Here is a 19,520-nt window from a genome sequence, read left to right on the forward strand (position 1 = left end):
AACAGTAACCCCAGCTGCTTATGTTCATGATCAACCTAGAAATAAACCTAGTGCTATATCAGCTCTTTGAGTTATAAATATTGGCTCCTGCTATCTACAAGGGAAAAGTAATTGTATTAAATCATTGGCACTAAAGAGGACAAGCCTAAAAATTCTACTCATTTTCCCCCTGAACTCCAGGAACACCTGTCAATCCTAACCCAGGATTAAACTAGAAAACTTAGAAGTTAGCAAAAAATGTATGACTTCACCTCCACTGAATTTCCTCTGGTTAAGAAGGAAGAGTAACCGTTAAGGGAAATAACCATTTGCCTCCTAAAGGCATGACTTCTCAGCCATTAACTCAGCATGTCAGTAACTGGGGAAAGCGTTCGTAGAAAGTTATCTAAGGAGATCTATGTATGCATTCACGCTTAGACACATAAAAACCGTAGAGACAGGCACCAAACCACATACCCAGAAATTTAAAGAAGTCACGCACAACTGAAATGGCCGAAAATACAGAATTTAATAGTGTGACTGTAAGTTTTGTTAGAACAACATTAGTTGGATCTATCATACCAAGATCCCCATCAAAACGATTTCCAAGTGGAAACATGGAAATCATGAAATCATGTAGACGCAGCAAGATGACTGAGAGCCAAACGAGAAGTACTGAGTGTATTATGCACGCAGCACTAAGAAGGCCTATTTTCAATGATCAATAATATGAATATTATTACAATGAATATTACAGTGTGGTTCTGGTGTTTTTGACCTCTTCCCCAACAACGTCAAGGTCTTCCCCTGGAACGAGAGAGTGTCATCTCGGTGAGATCTTTCCACAGAGGCTGCCAGCTCTCTACTTCATTGCTTGTTTGTATATCTTTCTCTCCTTCACACCAAATTGATCGCTTCCTTCTATTTAACCGATATACCGAATGCATGCTGTTATTATCTGTCAGAATTGCTCAAAATCCAATTTTTAAAGTATATGCCTTCTGCCTCAACCACTGATGGTGTTTGCTTTCTCTTTCGGTTTCTCTTGACCCTACTTTTTTTGTTTCTAATTGCAACAATTAGAAAATCTGTGCAACGCCAGAACCACGAGAGGTACCACACTCCTGAGCAACTCCCTTGGAATGCAAATGTGTTTTGCGAAGTGTTCTGCCCTGACTGTCAAAGAAAGAATTCTGTATTTTTTTCATAACTTCAGAAGCATAAAATAGATATCCTTTGAGGGTAACTTAAAATATCTTTCCAATGGTCAGAAAACTTTTCGTCTCTCATTGTGTCCTATCTCAAGTCGCAGAAGTGGCTGAAGTTATAACCTAGTCCTTAGGATGTATTTTCAAAATTCCAAGTCTCCCAGGTGCAGATAGAAGATTGAAATGTTTTCCTTGGGGAAGGGACTAGATTTGTTCCTGTAGCAAATACCTGTTACATAACAAATAGAACATCATCGTCTGTTCCACGCAGATTACCAACACACTTTTGTCGAACAACGATTACACACTGCAGAAGGTAAGACCTGTGCTCTTAAAAAGCTGGTAACCTGTTTGTAAAGATAAGAAACAAATTCAAAAAAGATAAACAGTCTGAATGCCAAATGAGGAGCGTCAAGCTTTATATGTTCAGAGCCCTTGACAAAGTACTCTCATATCCATTATCATGTTTAATTCACACACGTTAACCTCAGAAGATAGGCGGCTCCATAATAAAAAAGTTAGCAAGGTCCACAGACGTGAAATTAGTCGCTCGAAGACATAGTTAATAAGTGGCAAAGCTGGAATTATTTCTAAGTTCTTTCTTTGCTAAATACAGAGTTCTTTCCACTGTATCTCTCTACCAGTTAGGGTCTAGTGAGGGAAATAGAGACAATGCCAAAAAGTTCCATAGAAGGAATTTGACCTGGAGTTACTGATTGTAAGAGCTTAAAGGTCAACTGGAAAAGGTGAGGCATGCCTGAGATTAGCAACAGCCAGCATGCCTTTAGGTCTGGAAGGACACAGAGATGGTGTCATGATGTTGCCACCACCCAGTGGTGTAGCCCAGGGCTGTCTGGAAAGAACTAGACCTAGTGAGAGATGCCTGTTAGGGCTGAGACGATGATGAATGGGCTTCGTGGAGGAAGCTGGAATCTGAGAAGTCACCACCTGAAGCGTGTGGCAGAGAAGGCAGAGGGAATACAAAGAAAATAAAACAGTAGAAGCAAAGAATGAAAACCTAGTGAGGTCATTTCCAAGCAGTTAACCTGATACAACACAGAGGGAACATTCTGGGGAAATCGGATCAGGAGTTCTTAGGACATCTTAGTGATTAAGCCATTCATACTCAAACTGGTCCTCAGACACCTCTCACCAAAGCTTACATGATTTGAGCTATCTCAGGAATTCCCTTGCCACTTATGTTTTCCTAAGTGATCTCTTCACTTCTCCTGGATTTAAATTTTATCTTATAAAGGTAATCCTAAATTTCATACTCCAGCCTGATTTCTCCTCTGGGCACCAGGATCTGGAGGGAGTGACAGTATTTTGGAATAGGAGAAGAAGAGATACTATTCTAGGGATGTGGTGGGGAATTTAAAGTCAAAGAAGAAAATAAAAACTAGGGCAACAAAACAATTATGGATGCTGGACAGTATAAACGATCTTTCATAGACTTCTAAATGATGCTAAATATTATGAGAAAAAGTAAAAGGGGGAGAAAATAATAAATGGAAACCTACATGTTTTAGATTGGTCAGAGGGGCAAGGAAGGTCTTTTGGAAACTAAACTGAACCTGAGAGATGAGAAGGGGCAGATTCCAAAAGAACTCTGTTTGGACAAAGGCAAGAAGAGAGAGTCAGCTGAAAAATAAACATATTTCAGACAGAAATGCCGCACGTATGAAGGCTCCAAGATGAGAAGTCTCATGGTAGGCTTATAGGACCAAAATAGGTCCCGTGTTCAAAGAACCCTGTGGCACATGGTGAGGTTGCAGAGATAGGCAGGGGTGAAATGGTGAGGTTCGCCACCATCTCTAGGCCCATTTATAGCTTGGATCTCAATGGCCCTTCACCATCTACCTCAATCTTTCCTCTATGGGTTGATCTATCATTACACCCACACACCCAATGCTATAACTCTGGATCTTTTCTTCCTCTTGGCTGGAACATTTTCTTCTCTTATCTGCCCTTTCTGTACCTTGTAGTCTGTCATTTTCATGCCCCACACCAAACAGCAAGAAGAGGCAGTTGGTCTGTTCTCTGATGCCTCCAGTATAATACTCTGTTCATACCTCTATTTTAATGCTTGCAGCAACGGACACGCAATTTATCTTCTCTACGCTACTAGACTATGATAGCCTGTAGTCCCTTAACCATACATTATTCATTTTCGTATCCTCAACGCTTAGTCTGGGCAAATATCAGTAAGTGTTCCTCGAAGAATGGGAATATTTGGAGGCAAGAGATCAATATTAACGAGCTACTATATTGCACGTTTCGACAGATGTAAGGTGTATGGATTCCATCAAAAAGAATAATAATCATCAATTCCATCTTTTAAAATCTCTGCGTACAGGCTGAAATAATTTGCATTTCTCTGAGAAAGAGAAACTTGTATAAGAGGGTCTTGTACATTTTCTCGGCTACTACCTCAACAAAACTAACGATTCTTTTAAGCCATTCTGAATCTTTGAAATATTGACATAATGTCTTCTGTTTCCTGCATTTGATTCCTGCTCTCTGTTCCCCATTTTCATAGTTCTTCACATACCTTCATTATTTGGATGATATTCCACAAACGAGGAAAGCTGAGGCAGTAAAGTAGACAGACACAGGCTATATAGGCAAAAGGCAAGTCTAACTACTTCCTCCATCCTTGGCAAACTGTATGAAAAAGCAAGGCCTTTATCACCATCCAGTTCCACCAAAATACTAGCATTAGAGGATTTCTTTCATTCTATAGTATATCCCTCTATCCGCGACGGGTAGAGCTAGCAACTGACCTGACCACTGGAAAATGGAGAATCCTTAAATGTCAGTTTGGATGGAATTTGGAAACATGGGAGAACGCAAGCCAAGAGCAATGTTGCTGAAAGGGTCATGCCAGGCACCCATGAAAGAGGAGCTACGTGGGTCCTTAACACAGCCAAGGCTCAGGAGTGAAAATGAGTAATGGAAATCTCCTTGAAAATGGAGCGAAGGGGGAGCTCCCCTGAAGGGGGAGCTCTCGCACAAGTACCACTAGGTGCAGTCAGCACAACCAGTAGGAAGAAGGAAGATAATTCTTATCTTTAGGAGGGAGGACACTTTTCACATAGGAATTTTATCTCCTGCTTTCAAGAAGAAGGAAGGTCTCTTCTTGTGTCAGCAATAACACGCTAACCACGGTTTGCAGCCAATGAGAAACTGCCACAGCCTCAAACTCTTGTTCTTCTCCAAGGAACTTTTGTTCAAAACAGCCCTCCCTAGGGGCTCCTGGGTGGCTCAGATGATTAAGCATCTGACTCTTGGTTTCAGCTCAAGTCACGATCTCATGGTTCTTGAGTTCAAGCCCTGCATCGGGCTCTGCATTGACAGCACAGAACCTGCTTAGGATTTTGTCTCTGTCTCTGTCCTTCCTCTGCTTTCTCTCTCTCTCTCTCTCTCTCTCTCTCTCTCTCTCTCTCTCTCTCTTTCTCAAAAATAAATAAATAAACCTTAGAACAAACAAAAAAGCCCTCCCTAATTTCTTCCTGAAACCTAATAAAAGCCGATCTTCCTTTTTTGTCTCTTTGGATTTGCCTGTGGTTTGCAATGGTTTGCTTGTCCCAGATTGCAATTCCTCTGCTATTCCCCAATAAACTCATTTTGCTAGTAAAATAACTGGCTATTGTATTTTTAAGGTTGATACAGGCTTTCCTTGGATGGTAACAAGGCATCTACAGACATTGGCTGGGTTTCCATGCCCTCATTCCCCAGTGTTGGTCACAGACAATGCAGGATACCCCAACGCTGACTGAACTCTCCTAATTGGCCACCAGGTATGGTCCTCACACCCAAAGACCCACAAATCTTTGGCAAGGCTAAATCCCATCAAACTCATTCCTACTCCCAAGAAGCCAGGACACTTTCACCTAATCTCTCAGCAAGTCAAAGTCAAGATTTTATTTTATTTTTTTCCTTTCCAACTGGTTGTGATGACAAAATCTGTATCTTGCCACCTTCTGGGCCTTCTGGGATGTTCCCTATTGATTCTCAAGAGCATTTCCTCTCACAGCAATATCAAGGTCTTATAGACATTTACTGATTCTCTTTCACACATTCCTGGTACAACAATCACAACTCCACTCCCGGCAAAGTAGAAATGTCCTTGGTCACAGGAAGGGACCCATACAAACAAGTACTGAAGAAAAAAGCACAATGATTAATAGATAACATTTCAAAAGATTATGTCCCTGTGTATGGAAGTTCTCAGCCTTATTACCCACCCTGAAAATGGAGGTAATATCAGCCTTCTCTGCTTCATGAGATCACTGTGACAGTCACAAGAAATAATGGTTGAAAATATGTAAATGGAGTCTCATCGTAGGCAGGGATTTGGTTCCTAAAGAACACAATAAAAACCCTATTTTTTTTTTAATTACCCTTGAAAATTTCTTCACTTGTCAATAAAGGATAGCATACAAGTTTTGTGCCTAAAACTCTGTGCCATCATTCTTAGGCACACTAAGTGTTGAGAACCACTGAGCTAGATGGAAAAAGAAAACAAAAGGAAAATCTATATGCAGATTTTCAGACATTCAACCCATGTTGTATTTAAGAAAACTATCAAGCCACAGACAATGACCAAGAAAAGGATGAAAATCTTACATGCTCTTTTTTGCCTATCCGGCTTAGTCCAACTGGGTTAATATTAAGCCACTATAATATCAATAGACTGGCAGAGGAGGGAGATTTGTAAAGATTTCAAAAACAAATAAAGAAACAGTACTGCAGTCCATTGCTTTCTAGCATGGCCACAAATATCAGGGAGACACCTCCGCAAAGCCTTAACACAATGTGACAAAGGAGTCAGCTCACAGTGTAGCATTATGACATAACGCCCAGTGACTGGGCTTACACCAAGCTCATAAGCCAATAAATATCAATGCTCCTCTCTGAAAGAGCCCAAACCAAGGGTCTGCCATCAACAGGCAAGCCAGTCCTCTCGTCCTGAGCTACACCTCTCACTATGTGAAGACATTGGCCCCAGCCGTTCAACAACTTCTTACTCTTAGGATCTAATTTTCTTTAAGACTCAGACACCAATAACTCACTTCTCACTTCTCAACTCAGTGCCAGGCCAATGGTGACAGCCCATAGGAGCTCCTAGCAGTGTGGACACAGCTGGCAGGCATTTTCCTCTAATCACAACCACCTGACACAGAAGACTTATGGAGTTTTCTAGTGCCTTTTATCTGGAATACTTTAGATGAGTGTAGGAGAGCTGAAAGTTAAAACCTTCTTAGAAATTCCACTTTAAAGCACTGGCCAGACCTTTTAGAACTGGAGTTAACTCTTTTCATATCAGTGGGAAAATAGGATGATACATGCCCTACGTTTAGCAATCACTGCCGCTCTGCCATGACATGTAAACAAAGATCCATCGTTCCGAAACCAGCGTGCTCGCTTTACCTTAAGGTAAAAACCTGTTCACTGTGGATCTAATGGCCATTAGTAATATGGTTCTTCCAGATCTCACAGCTCTGAATTTTATCTTAACCAGTATGGGAAGGATGTAAGCTCTGAAGATCAAGAAATACTACCTACACATACCAAAACATAAATGGCTAAGAGTTTAGAGACATGGGGCAAGGAAGGTGGATGTTGCTTCAAGTCAACAAAGAGGTAAAGAAATAAAGAGGTAAGGAAACCTTTGTGATACTAGAACTGTTCTGTGTCTTGATTTGAGTAGAGGCTACCCAACTCTATGTGTGTGATAAAATCACATAGAGCTTTATATACACGCAACTGAATGTATGTAAAACTAGTGAAGTCTGTGTTTTGAATTGTTTTTTGAATTGGCCTATTGTCAGTTTTCTAGTCTTGATATTGTCTGTAGTATGCGGGACATTACCACGAGGGTAACTGGATGAAGGATGCAGGGAAACTACATTCTAACCCCTAGAGGTCTTTATTTTTGCTAATTAGTAGGCATGGTTTACCATATTCAAATTAATTGCTACAATATCAGAAACTATATGAATAGCCATTTAATTTCATTAGCAGAAATGCTTAAGACTTATCGCACTTTCTGCCCAAAGGTATAGCAAATAATGAATCTGGTAGATGTAAAAGCTTTAAACTTCATGCCTGAGTGACCTTTAGTCCGGTAATGTCCGACACCGGTTATTCTCCAAGAGTGGTTTCTGAGCTATCAGTATTAGGAATCTTGTTAGCAATGCAAATTATCTGTCCCTCCTCAGGCCTACTCCTGAAGGACAGAGGAAGGGCAGGAATCTGTGTTTTAACAACAAAGTCTCCAGATTATTTTGATGCACATGAAGGTTTGAGAACCACCACTGTGCACTTTCCATTGCTATAAGACATCTGGCAAACGTTCATATTGAAAAAGAGAAACCAAACAAACACGCAACACTAACTTCTGGCATAGGTTACATTTTAACATCTGGCCCTCTCTGTCTCTATTGCACCTCCCTCCGCAATCTTGAATTCCTGATCCTCCCTGAAGACTGAATCCCATCGGGCCAGTGCATAGAATTCCAACTTTCTCATTCTAGAATAATTCCTAGAGGCTCCATGAAAAAAATTGAAGGTAGACCACGTCTGACTCCCTGGCATCTGATTTCATTCAGTTAATGTTCAAAAACCGGTGTCTTGGCGATGGGAAGTGTTCTTCACATCCTTACATTATAACCTTCCCAATAAATATTCATTGATTATACTTTTCATGCATCCCTGTTTGACTCTAGAATTTCTAAAGAAAACTGTTCATTGTCAAGACTAATGGTGTATTCTGGTATGGGTAATTCAACTCAAATAATCTCAATGTTATTTCTGCTGAAACCAGACTCAAGCACGGGTGCTTTGTTTTGTGTTGTTTTTAATGATTATTTGCTTATTTGAGAGACAGCCGATTTTCTTCTTAATTATATTCTTCTTGGGCTCATATCAGCATGGGTTCACAGGGCCAGGAATGGGTATCGTTAGCCTACAACATTCTGAGTGACATTAACAAGAAAAGACAGCACTAAAATTGGCTACAATTGATCCCAAAAATATATTTCCGTATGTTCATTTTAGCCAGTGTCCCACAGCAGAGAAGTCACCCGGTCATTTGCTTCGACCCACCCCCGTGTTGATAACAGATGTGTAATTGTCCCAGATGCTCTAATGTTAATGACTTAAAATCACATGTACTTAGACTGGTAAAATGTAAGCCTTTAAAATGTAGGGCTTTGAGAGAAGAAATTGAATAAGAATGGCCGTGGGCCCAAACTCATCCCTGTAGTTACTCAAAGAGCTATACTGTCTTTCCAATGTAATCTCAAGATATCTCAACAGAACTAGAAAAGTAACTCATAGTTACAAAATTCAGATCTTAGAACTATGCATTGAGAAACACTTGAAATTATAGTAGATATCTGTCTATAGTGTAAAATAAACCACCACCACTTTGAAGGCAAAAATTAGGGTAAAATGGTGATGAATGGGAACAAGAATTTCATTCTCCAACATGGTGATAGGCTTCAGGTAAATGATACCTGAGCTTAATCGATTTAAGAATTTATTTTCATTTTTTATTACAAAATCAATATTTGCCCTTTGAGAAAAAAATTAAATTAAGAAAACCAGAAAATAAAATTAAGCCAAAAGAAAGAAAGAAAGAAATATGAACCCCCCCATAAAATGCCCCCCAAAAGGAAAGTAAGAATGTTCCTGCTCTGTCTTTCACAGGTTACATGCCCCCTGTGAGAAAATGTTAGACCATGAGTGAGGGCAGGCTGCATAGCAATTTAGACAGAGAGATGCAGTTCTTGTTATAATAAAATTCCTTTGCCACAAAGCATCACAGCAAAACAAATACAGGAACTCAAATAGAACAATAAAAATAATATGAGGTCACTGAGTCTTGTTATTTATAACAGCAGAAATTTGTGTTTGTTATGAGAAAAGCAGTCATGGGCACAGAAGGAAGGGTGCTCGGGGCATGCGTGTTCCTTCGTCCATTCCAAAAATATGTACTACATGCCTTTGAAGTGCTGGGGATATAACAGTAACCAAGATATAAACTCCCTGCTCTCAGAGATATTACAAGCTAATAGGAGAGCCCAGAGGTAGATTTACCCTGGAACTAAGGAAGCAAAGCTTTAGGGCTTTGGGTCTTTGCGAGAGACCTTGTACCTCATCGTGCACTCATGAGTTTGAGTTATTTTTGCAAGGGTCAGTAAAATTGTGTCATCTGCAGACCCCCACAAAATCTGGACTCAGCCTGGATTAGATAGATAATAAGCAAGTGAAAACAGAAGATAATTTCAAGCACTGACAAGTGCTGTGCAAGAAATAGAAGAAGTTGATTTGATAGAGAGTGAGAGCACTATTTTAATATGGGGGATCAGAGGAGGATTTGAACTAAGACCTAAATGAAAATGCTTTAGAGGGATCTGAATGAAAAGTTTTTAAACACTACTTCAGATTGAGTTTATTGACATATCTAACATGCATTAGATAAAATTGACTCTTGTGGCACAGTGATATTAAATTTAGAGAGATTAATTGTAACTTTGCAAAAGTTAGGCCTTAATCATATTTTGTTTTCCACAGGTATGTTCAGTAGAATTCACGAGAACTGATCATGTTTATGACTTCCAGATTTTGTAATAAATGTATTAGTATTTGTTCTAGTTATTTTTTTTTAATTTTTTAAATGTTTTTATTTATTTTTGAAGGAGAGAGAGACAGAGCGTGAGCGGGGGAGGAGCAGAGAGAGAGGGAGACATAGAATTTGAAGCAGGCTCCAGGCTCTAAGCTGTCAGCACAGAGCCCGAGGCGGGGCTCGAACTCACGAACTGTGAGATCATGACCTGAGCCGAAGTTGGACGCTTAACCGACTGAGCCACCCAGGCGCCCTCTGTTCTAGTTATTTTTATTATGATATTTCGTGGCTCTTCTCCACGAAACATTTGAAAGTGTTTTCAAAAGCAATAAATAAAATATATATTGTATATATTATATTCTAGCAAGTCTAGGGAACTAAATCATTCTGAATTAAAATATAATGTGTGCATTTGTATGTGTGTCTACTTCTGGATTTGTAAGTGTCTTCATTATTCATTATTGTCTACATGGGGAAAATAAATAAACAAAAAATGTATCGAGAGTGAAGAGTAGAATTAATATCCATAAAATCTTTAAATGACTTTTGTGTCTTGTGCTGTAAATGCAGTAAGCAAGAAATAGGAAATAGGTTCTAGACACTGTTTTTCAGCTCTAATAGCAATATAAAAATATTAGCTGTAGTATTTCATTTTCATACTCATCAAGTAGTATTCTTTATATCTTTTCATTTTAAGAATTAGAGTTATGTTACTATAAGCTCTATGTTAGTGGTCTTTTTTCACGATGTTTTCTCCAGCATAAAATGCTTACAGTACAACAGCTATACTCCTGAGTTCTGAGTTCAAAAGTAAATACTATTAAGATATTTCTTACCTAATGCTAACTTTCAAATCAGCCCATTTCAAGATCGGCTCCATGGAGAACATTTTTATGTTGCTATAATTTATTATTCAAAAACTAGCTTCCATCAGACTCACACCTAACTCCATAATGACAATTCCATTATAATAATGAGTAGCATATCGATGTTGCAATGAATATGTCCAGAGTTGAAAAAGGAGAAAAATTTAAAATAAAAAGAGAAAGAGAAAGAATCACAGGAAGAAAGGAGAGGAAAGGGATTAATAGAGAGATGGAACTTCACAGGAAAGGAAAAGCTCAGGTTTGAGGAGACATCAGCTCTCAGACTTTCTTTGCGTTTTCTTCTGTTGATGAGCCAGACTCTACTCTCTGTTTACTTAAGTGGTCAACTCCAGTGCTGGGGCCTCAAATTCACCCCTGAGGTCAATGCAAGTCTTGTGTCTTTTCATTTCCTTTTGCCCTACCCAACAGCTACTTTCCCACAGTCTCTTCTTGCAAAGCAACCAAGTCCCCGGTCTACAATTAAGCATGTGGACTCCTCCAAGTCTTAGAATTTCTATGTCATGAATTCTGTATGACTCCTCAGAATCAGTTCTACACCCTGCTTCCCTTGAAGGCATCTCTGTTTAATTAAAAGAACGGTCCAAGAGTACTAGTGTTGACACTATATTCCTCCAAATACAATAATTATATGTTGAAAAAGCTTGATAGAATAGAGTATCTCCATAAGATAAACAATAGTGTGATAGTGTTACTCCCTCATCAACAGATCTATATAGTCTCCATATAAGAAGGGAGACTTTACCATATAAAAATTCTAGTTACCATAATATTTCATATCATAATTCCAGATAGTCTACAGTTATATGAGTTCTCTATATATTAAAATAGAGAGAGAGAATGTGTCAACTCTGTTTAAAGTTGGAAGTGCTGGTAACTGGATTTTATTGACCTAGGTGCTCAGAGAAACAAAGGAGTACATTACCAAACAGGAAAAACTTAGAGGAGCAAAGAAAGAAATTTGTTCATTGGAGTTGAGAAAAAGAATTCGGTTGTTAATGTATGAGGAGAGAGATACAAAAAGAATCAACTTAGCACATTAGAGTTGAATGAATTTTTTGACACGCAGGAAAGACTTATCCTGAACAGAGATAATGCCTCCGATTAAAAGCGACCAAAAAAGTTGACTTGTTTCATGCCTTAAGAATCAGATCTCTGTGGGTAACTCTGGCCTCTTCCTATGTAAGGTGTGGTCCACGGACCAGCAGCACTACCATCAACAGGGAGCTTGTTAGAAGTGAGGAATCTTGGGGCACACCCCACACCTACTGGGTCAGAACTGGTATGTATTTTAACAAGATACCCAAGTGATTTATACAGTTAAAGATCCCGCAATCTCAATAATAAATAGACCGGTACATACACAAATGGGTTGTGAATGTATTTGGCTAAGTAATAGTTAATATGACTTCATAACTGGGATCTGCCATATTATTGATTTCTAGTAACCACTGAACAGAAATTACTTGTATAACATACTTTAGATATATCATGAAAATTACATAATTCAATGGGCTTGATATTATATAATAAGAAAACCATGTGAGCTAACAAAGGTCATTTATGAATTAATGTGTACATCTGAAATCTAGAACACAGAAAGAGAAAGAGTAGAAAAAATAAAGCTTTTGTTTCGCAAATGAATTCTGGATCTGGATAAGAAACGATTGGTGTTACTAGAGAAGATGTTGACATTTTAACATACAAAGGTGAATTCTCAGCTCCTAAAGACACCTCTGAACATACGACAATATAATTATTATACACTTAAATGCCAAAAGTTAGCCCTTTTGTTTTTTAACAGAGGTTATCTAATTGCAAAGACCTTTTTGTGGTGTTTTAGACTACAGCTGCATCAATTCCAAATCCAGTCCTCCTAGATTCCTTTCTAGATAATTTCATTTGTTCCAGTAGATTTCACCCATTTTTTTTCTTATTCCTATATTTTATCTAAAAGCTAACAATCCACTTAGAGCTCAAAATGTTAAGGGAAAGCCAATAGAAATAAGAACCAATACTGTAAAATGGTGTCACCTCTGTGAAGAAGCATTTGCTCAAGAAATTAAAAACAGAGTTACTGTATGATCCAACAATACCACTTCCAGAATTAAAAAGAGGTAAAAGCAAGATCCCAAAGAAGTATGTATATGCCCATGTTTATAGCATCGTTATTCACAATAGCCAAAAGATGGAAATAACCCAAGTGTTCATCGAAAGATGAATGAATAAATAGAATGTAATATACACATACAATGGAATATTATTCAGGCTTAAAGAGGAAGGAATTTCTGACACATGTTATAATATGGGTGAACCTAGAGGACATTATGCTAAGTGAAATAAGCTAGTCACAGAAAAAGACAAAGACTCCGTGATTCTACTTATATGAGGTAACTGAAGTAGTCAAATTCTTAGAGAGAGAAACTGGGAGGGGATTTCCGGGGGTTGCAGGAAGGGAAAATAGAGAGTTCTTGTTTGATGGGCACAGAGCTTCAGTTTTGCAAGATGAAGAATTTCTGACGATTAGTTGTACTACAATGTGAATGAACACTACTGAATTTCACATGTAAAAATACTTAAGATGGGGAGTGCCTGGGTGGCTCCATCGATTAAGGGTCCAACTCTTGGTTTTGACTCAAGTCATTATCTCAAAGCTTCGGGGGTTCAAGCCCTACACGTTGGGCTCTGTGCTGGTAGCTTGGGGGCTGCTTGGGATTCTCTCTCTCTCCCTCTCTCTCTGCCCCTCCCCGACTCACACTGTCTCTGTCTCTCTCAAAATAAATAAATAAACTTAAAAAAAAATAAAGGAAAAAAACGATACAGAGGACATCATACTCAGGTGTTTATTGCAGCATTATTCACAACGGTAAAATACTAGAAGAGTATGATTAAAGTTCATCACTAAGAGAAGGGCTGAGTAATTTATGATACATCCACACCACAGAATAATAGGAAGACACCAACTTACGGCTAATCAGTTGGTTTGGAAGAAGTTCCACGAAGTATAACTGAGTGAAGAAAGTAACTGGAGAACATCATGCATGTAATTTATCACATTTTGAAACGCAAGCTATCAATAATTTTAACAATCATCATCGTCATCATCACATACATTACTGAACTCTCACTGTATACCAGGTACTTTTTTAAGCACGTGGCACAGAAAAATTCACTTCGTCTTCACAATATCCCTGTTAACCTCACTTCACAAATAAGGAAACGGAGTCACTGAGAGGTTAGAAAGCGTCTCTAAGGTCCCACGGCAAGCACCAGCAAATTCAAGAATTTGACCTCCAGAAGCCTGTCTTCCAGTGTATGGATGTGTGGATGTGTCTTTCTCTGTGTGATTCCAGATGAAAAATGTGGAATGATGTGGAATGATGTGGAAGCGGCTGATGATGTGAGTTATGTGACGTTGAGTCAGGAATGCTAATGTAGGTTAAAAGGGAAGGAACGGAGGGGTTGAAGAAAAGGAAAAAGAGAGAGCGAAAACCATACATAATATGACCACATTTATGTACTTAAGCAACATCACCTATGTGTAAGGGGAAATGGTAAAATTTTTTTAAAAAGACAAATTTATGTTTTGTTTCTTGAAACCTCAGCAATGCTATTTATGAAAACGCAATTTGAAATGATCAGACAATATGATAGACAGATTTCTATAATCACATCCGTTTTCTCTATTTGAATAATTAAACGGACATCAGATATTTGTGCCAGTTTACATATGCCTTTTACCTTGTTTCAAAAGACTGTGATTAGTAGTTTCAGTGCTTTCAAACATAATAGTGAATATGAATTTATGGTTGATGGAGTGATAATAGGTGTTTGGGGACCTAACACCTATGGATGGAGTGATAATAGGTGTTTGGGCAGGCTGGGGTGGGGAACAGCATGCTTCTTGGTCAAACCAGTATGGAGGGAGGATACAGGGTTAAAGGCCTTTAAATAGATAATTTGTACCTCAACTCACTCTGTTATCACTTAATATGCTAATGTTTTTACCAATCTCCAAAAGGGACTATGAACCATGCTTCACTTTTTATCCTTCTTTAGCTAGAGGACCCACCCCTTTTATTTTTAATACCATGCCTGTTAAACATTGTCCAAAAAAAAACGATTCCACAAAGCAGAATCTAGGAGCCAATTACCTATAATATAGCTTTTCGTAACCTTCAAAACTGCTGAAAAAACTATCTGCTAGAAGGAGGGAATGGGACGGATAAATGGACAGTACACACAGGTTTTACTTTTTTGTTTTTTTTTGTTTTTTTAGTTCACCAAGTCATGTTTCTACATTTGCTATTTTTCCATGCACAATATATTGATAGCAAAAAAACAAATTTGATTTCAGCCAAAATCATTTACCTTGTTGAAAATAAGGGGTTTGCTCACACAATAAGTCAATGTATTGTCCAATAATATTATAGTACCTAATTCCCAGATACGAACTTCCTATGATTTACAAACTGGCCTGTCTAAAGCTATTTTTCTGTTAATGTCCATTTTCTGTCCTTTTACTGTGTCAAAAGTTTTGTCATCAAGCCTTAGTAGCCTACTTCAAAGTAATGAAAAAGTCCCACAGTAAATCAACTAAAACCCCTATAACTGTTCTAGTCCCATCATTATCACTTAGGTAATAGTCAATCCTTCAAATTTGCATGAGATTTATCCAATAAGTATCTATGTTTAAGGCATTTCAGTAGGGGCATGGGGATCCTAAAACAGATAATACCCTATATTTCCCTTAAGGAGTTTATAATCTACTAAAGGAAGCAAAAAATCTATACAGTGACTGATATATGTTTAAGGAAGTAGGTATTAAACAAGAAGAGAGAGGACAAAAATATTGTATAACTTGGTCAAAGAGATCATTTTTTTTCTACTAAGGAGCTGCCTTTCTTGGAGGGTAGACAACCCCACTGCAGGCAATACTAATGTGTTAAGGAATCTTCTCTTAAAAGGCTGCTATGGAGGCACTTCCTAAAGCCTACAGCCCACTCTTGAGAGAAGCATGGATATTCTTGTTCTTTCCATTTCATTGGGTTTTTGGGAGGATCCAGTAAGAAACAGATGTGAAAGAATTTTAGAGATTTCCTGAATATAAGAGGATTTTATGGTTAAAACTAAAGATTGCACTTGTTTCGTGATTTGTAACAATCACCAGAGCTCCATGACAGAGACTCCCACTTGTCCTTCGAAATCTGTCTTCCCTTCTTCTCTGCACGTGCCCGCTGAGCCTCATCGGTAGTTCTAAGTGGCACCACGTGTTGAAGTTCTACTTCCGGGCCTCATTCTCAATGTCACGGGCACACCTCATCCACAGTCTCTTCTCCTTAGCGCCCTGGAATCCTCTGAAACCAGCTTTGCCCCACGGAGATGATGACACGAGGGGATGATGGGATAATGGAATAAGAACAAATCTGGACCCCTAAATAAGGAACGGTGTGGAGGACAGCAACTGGCCCAACCAGGCCTGTTGTGTGAGCGATACATAAACGGGAACTACTGAGTTATACTATACAGCAAGAGTTCTACTACCTGAGTTTTCGCCCCAGGTTGGCCACTGCTTAACTGGGTGATCTCAGATGAGTTGCCATTTCCCAATTTCTAAACTGAGAGCATCTGGCTAGATCAGTTTTTAACAACTGTGATTCACAGAACTCCAATTATCACATTTTTAAAATTATTTCAGAGGGCAGTTTTGGTGGAAGAAGGAAGGATGGGGGCATCCAAGAAAGTATTCGAGCAAAGAATTCTGCAATTAAAAGTATTTATAGAGAACCGCTAGGCTATAAAATCCCAAAAATATATTCACATTCTGAAATGCTATGCTTGCAGGTGTTCAACATTGTTTCTCGTTAGTGACCATGGATTTCTTCCTTGAAACACCTGTGTGCTTTTCCTCATTTGTCCTTTGTGATTAGTGACACATATTTCATAAGTGATCTAAGTTAGTCATAGAACCCATGATTATAAAATGTAATTTTCTTTTTGCAAATTAACTAGGCTATCCAGGGATCTAAGAAATGATCTTGACCTCATTAATATTGTACTTGAACCAACTTAGCTAAAAAAGTAGTAAGACCTATCTTAATGCATTTAATGAGTTCGTCAAAATCTGTTTGGTGTCTCTTATTGTTTGTTTTGGAAGAATCCCGAATGAGTGACAAAACTAATTGTCCCACCATGTTTTAATGGTTTTTTGACGCAATACTCCATCCCATGTCTCCTATAATGGTGCCCATTACACATCATTCTGCTATATCGACAAAGTCTTTCGACCCATTGATAGTCAAAATCTGATCAATCTGGATACCCAAGATTGCTTTCAAGACATAACGTTTCTTGGGGTCCAAATTTCATTCTTCTTGATTATACAATATAACACTCACTCGTAACTTATGTCTAAGACTCAGTCTTCACACTCATACACTTCCTATGATTTTATTGTTAGAACTAAAGATTATGCTTGTTTCATAATATGTAAGGAGAAAATCTTATTTTTAACAACTTCTCAATACTCACTCTATCTTTAGACATTCTCAATTATCCTTCAGTATATTTATTGTTAAAAATCTAAACCAGGATTGACAACAAAGCTCAACCAAAACTGGGAGCTCAAACTCCCAAAGCATTCCAAGCCAATGTCATGGGATTTAATCCTTAATGATATACTGTTTTGTACCCAATTGTTATTCTAAAGAGTCACAATAAAAAATACCTACAAAAGGAATGGCGTTCCCTTATGTCATGAATTAAATGTCATGGCATTTCATGTTCTTTAGAACAGTGAATAATATTTATATCAGTTGTCATAACTTGTAGCCACGAGTTTCAGAAAAGTCCGTCAACAGCCGATTAATTCAGATTAATTGTTTTCTCAGGAAGCCGGGAGTCTGAAAGTAGCCGCGGTAGCATTGGTTGGACAATGGAGTCGGGGTTGGCTTCTTTGGACTGCACACTGTTTTCATCCTGGGGGCAAGAAGGATAAGTCGACAGCAGGCATCACATCCTTGTTCAGCTTAGAACCGGTTAGAAGAGTCCGTGACATCGACATGTGATCTTCCAAGATAAGCTTAAGTTTCCCATAAGACCTACTGCAGGCATGTGTATCTCTTCGGGAGAAGCATGGCAAAGGACCGTCCCAGCCTGGCCAAAAATGCAGGCAGCTACTGTTGCCTCAGCAATTGAGGCAACTGTGCCTCCAGTTAGGTTTTCTTTTTTTTTTTTTTTTTTTTTTAATGTGTATTTATTTACTTTGATAGAGAAAGAGAGCACAAGCAGGGAGGGGCAGAGAGAGAGGGAGAGAGAGCATCCCAAGCAGGCTCCACTGTCGGCACGGAGCCCGACACAGGGCTCAGTCTCAGGAACCTCGAGATCATGACCTGAGCTGAAATCAAGAGTCTGACACTTAACCGACTGAGCACCCCCCACCCCAAGGAGGGGGGGGGCATTTAGGTTTTCTACAGGCATCTTTACACACGTCTTCTTTTTACTGCTCATGTTCTGTTCTTACCATGAAACGTAGCCTTTCAGAAACTCTGTAGCAAACAGAATTCTAAAAGGTAACAAGGTGCCTTCCTCTAAATAGCCTGGGTGTCACTCCCGGGATGAGACTGGGAATCAGGTGACCGAGGGACTCCGAAGAGAGTCTCTGCACTGGCCTGATCTCATGTGAGCCCTTTGGGAGGGGTTGGGCCTTCCTGAAGTCACACGGATCCCAAATCTGGGAGTCTGCACGTGACAGAAAATCTCCCGTGTTGGCTTGAAAAAGGGACCCAGTGCCAGAACTCTGAGCTGGGCTTTCTTTGAAAGTGCCGAGTTTGTGGAACTCTGTTATACAGCTAATCTCCACCAGCAAGTTCTTCACTCCTCAAGAGGAAGAAACCTCTGCGTGTATGTGTGTGTCAGGGTGCACACGCGTGTGCACCCATAGGCACACGCATGCGCTCGTCCGTAAATATGGGTCAGTAGAAATTCAGCAGCAAATCTGCCCCCAACTTTGCTCAACACCACACTGCAGGTCGCTGAGCCCACCGCCACAGCCCCACATCACAACCCTCATCAGGATGGACAAAGCCAGCGCACAGAATGGTAGTGACACAGACGTGTTAGGTGAGCTGCCCGTTATACTCGTGAGCCCCAGGGCCAGCGACACGGAAAGAATTCTGACATGGACAGATTTCCAGGGGACTGACCAGGGGGTTTGAAGGACACGTCTGGCAAAGAAGGTGAGTCCAGGAGTTAGAAAAGCCCAGATCCAAGAAGAGATGAAAGGGAAAACTCATTATTTCCTCCTGCAACTAAAGAAGACAGATAACAGACACCAAAAGAGAGAGAGAGAGAGGAAGTGGAAAGTGGATGAAGAGGTTCAAGGGATACAGGGGCGCCTGGGTGGCTCAGCCGGTTGGGCGTCCGACTTCGGCTCAGGTCATGATCTCGAGGTCCGTGAGTTCGAGCCCCGCATCGGGCTCTGGGCTGATGGCTCGGAGCCTGGAGCCTGCTTCAGATTCTGTGTCTCCCTCTTGCTCTCTGCCCCTCCCCTGCTCATGCTCTGTCTGTCTCTGTCTCAAAAATAAACGTTATAAAAAAAATTAAAAACAAGAAGTTCAGGCAATACAAATCCTGGTGTGTGTGTGTGTGTGTGTGTGTATGTACAAGGAACCACTGAACTACTCTGAAGTTTTGTCTGTCGGCATTCCTGAGGGAACCATGAAAGGTCTGATCCTGACTATGGCAGGCACAGAGGTGTCCCAGAACTTGGCCATTGTCAGTCCTCAGTGGCCAAGGTCTTGGTTGGGGAGGGGG

At 39.6% G+C, this 19,520-nt stretch overlaps 1 long non-coding RNA gene across 1 annotated transcript; it reads left to right on the plus strand.

Moving 5' to 3' along the window:
• Positions 1-6,118: 6,118 nt before the first annotated feature.
• Positions 6,119-17,867, plus strand: LOC122202070. The gene is made up of 3 exons (XR_006194445.1): positions 6,119-6,626; positions 6,712-6,849; positions 17,597-17,867. It is a non-coding gene; the product is annotated as an uncharacterized LOC122202070 (long non-coding RNA).
• The last annotated feature ends 1,653 nt before the right edge of the window (positions 17,868-19,520 follow it).

This window comes from Panthera leo, chromosome A1 (assembly GCF_018350215.1).
Source record: "Panthera leo isolate Ple1 chromosome A1, P.leo_Ple1_pat1.1, whole genome shotgun sequence".
Lineage (NCBI taxonomy): Eukaryota > Metazoa > Chordata > Mammalia > Carnivora > Felidae > Panthera > Panthera leo.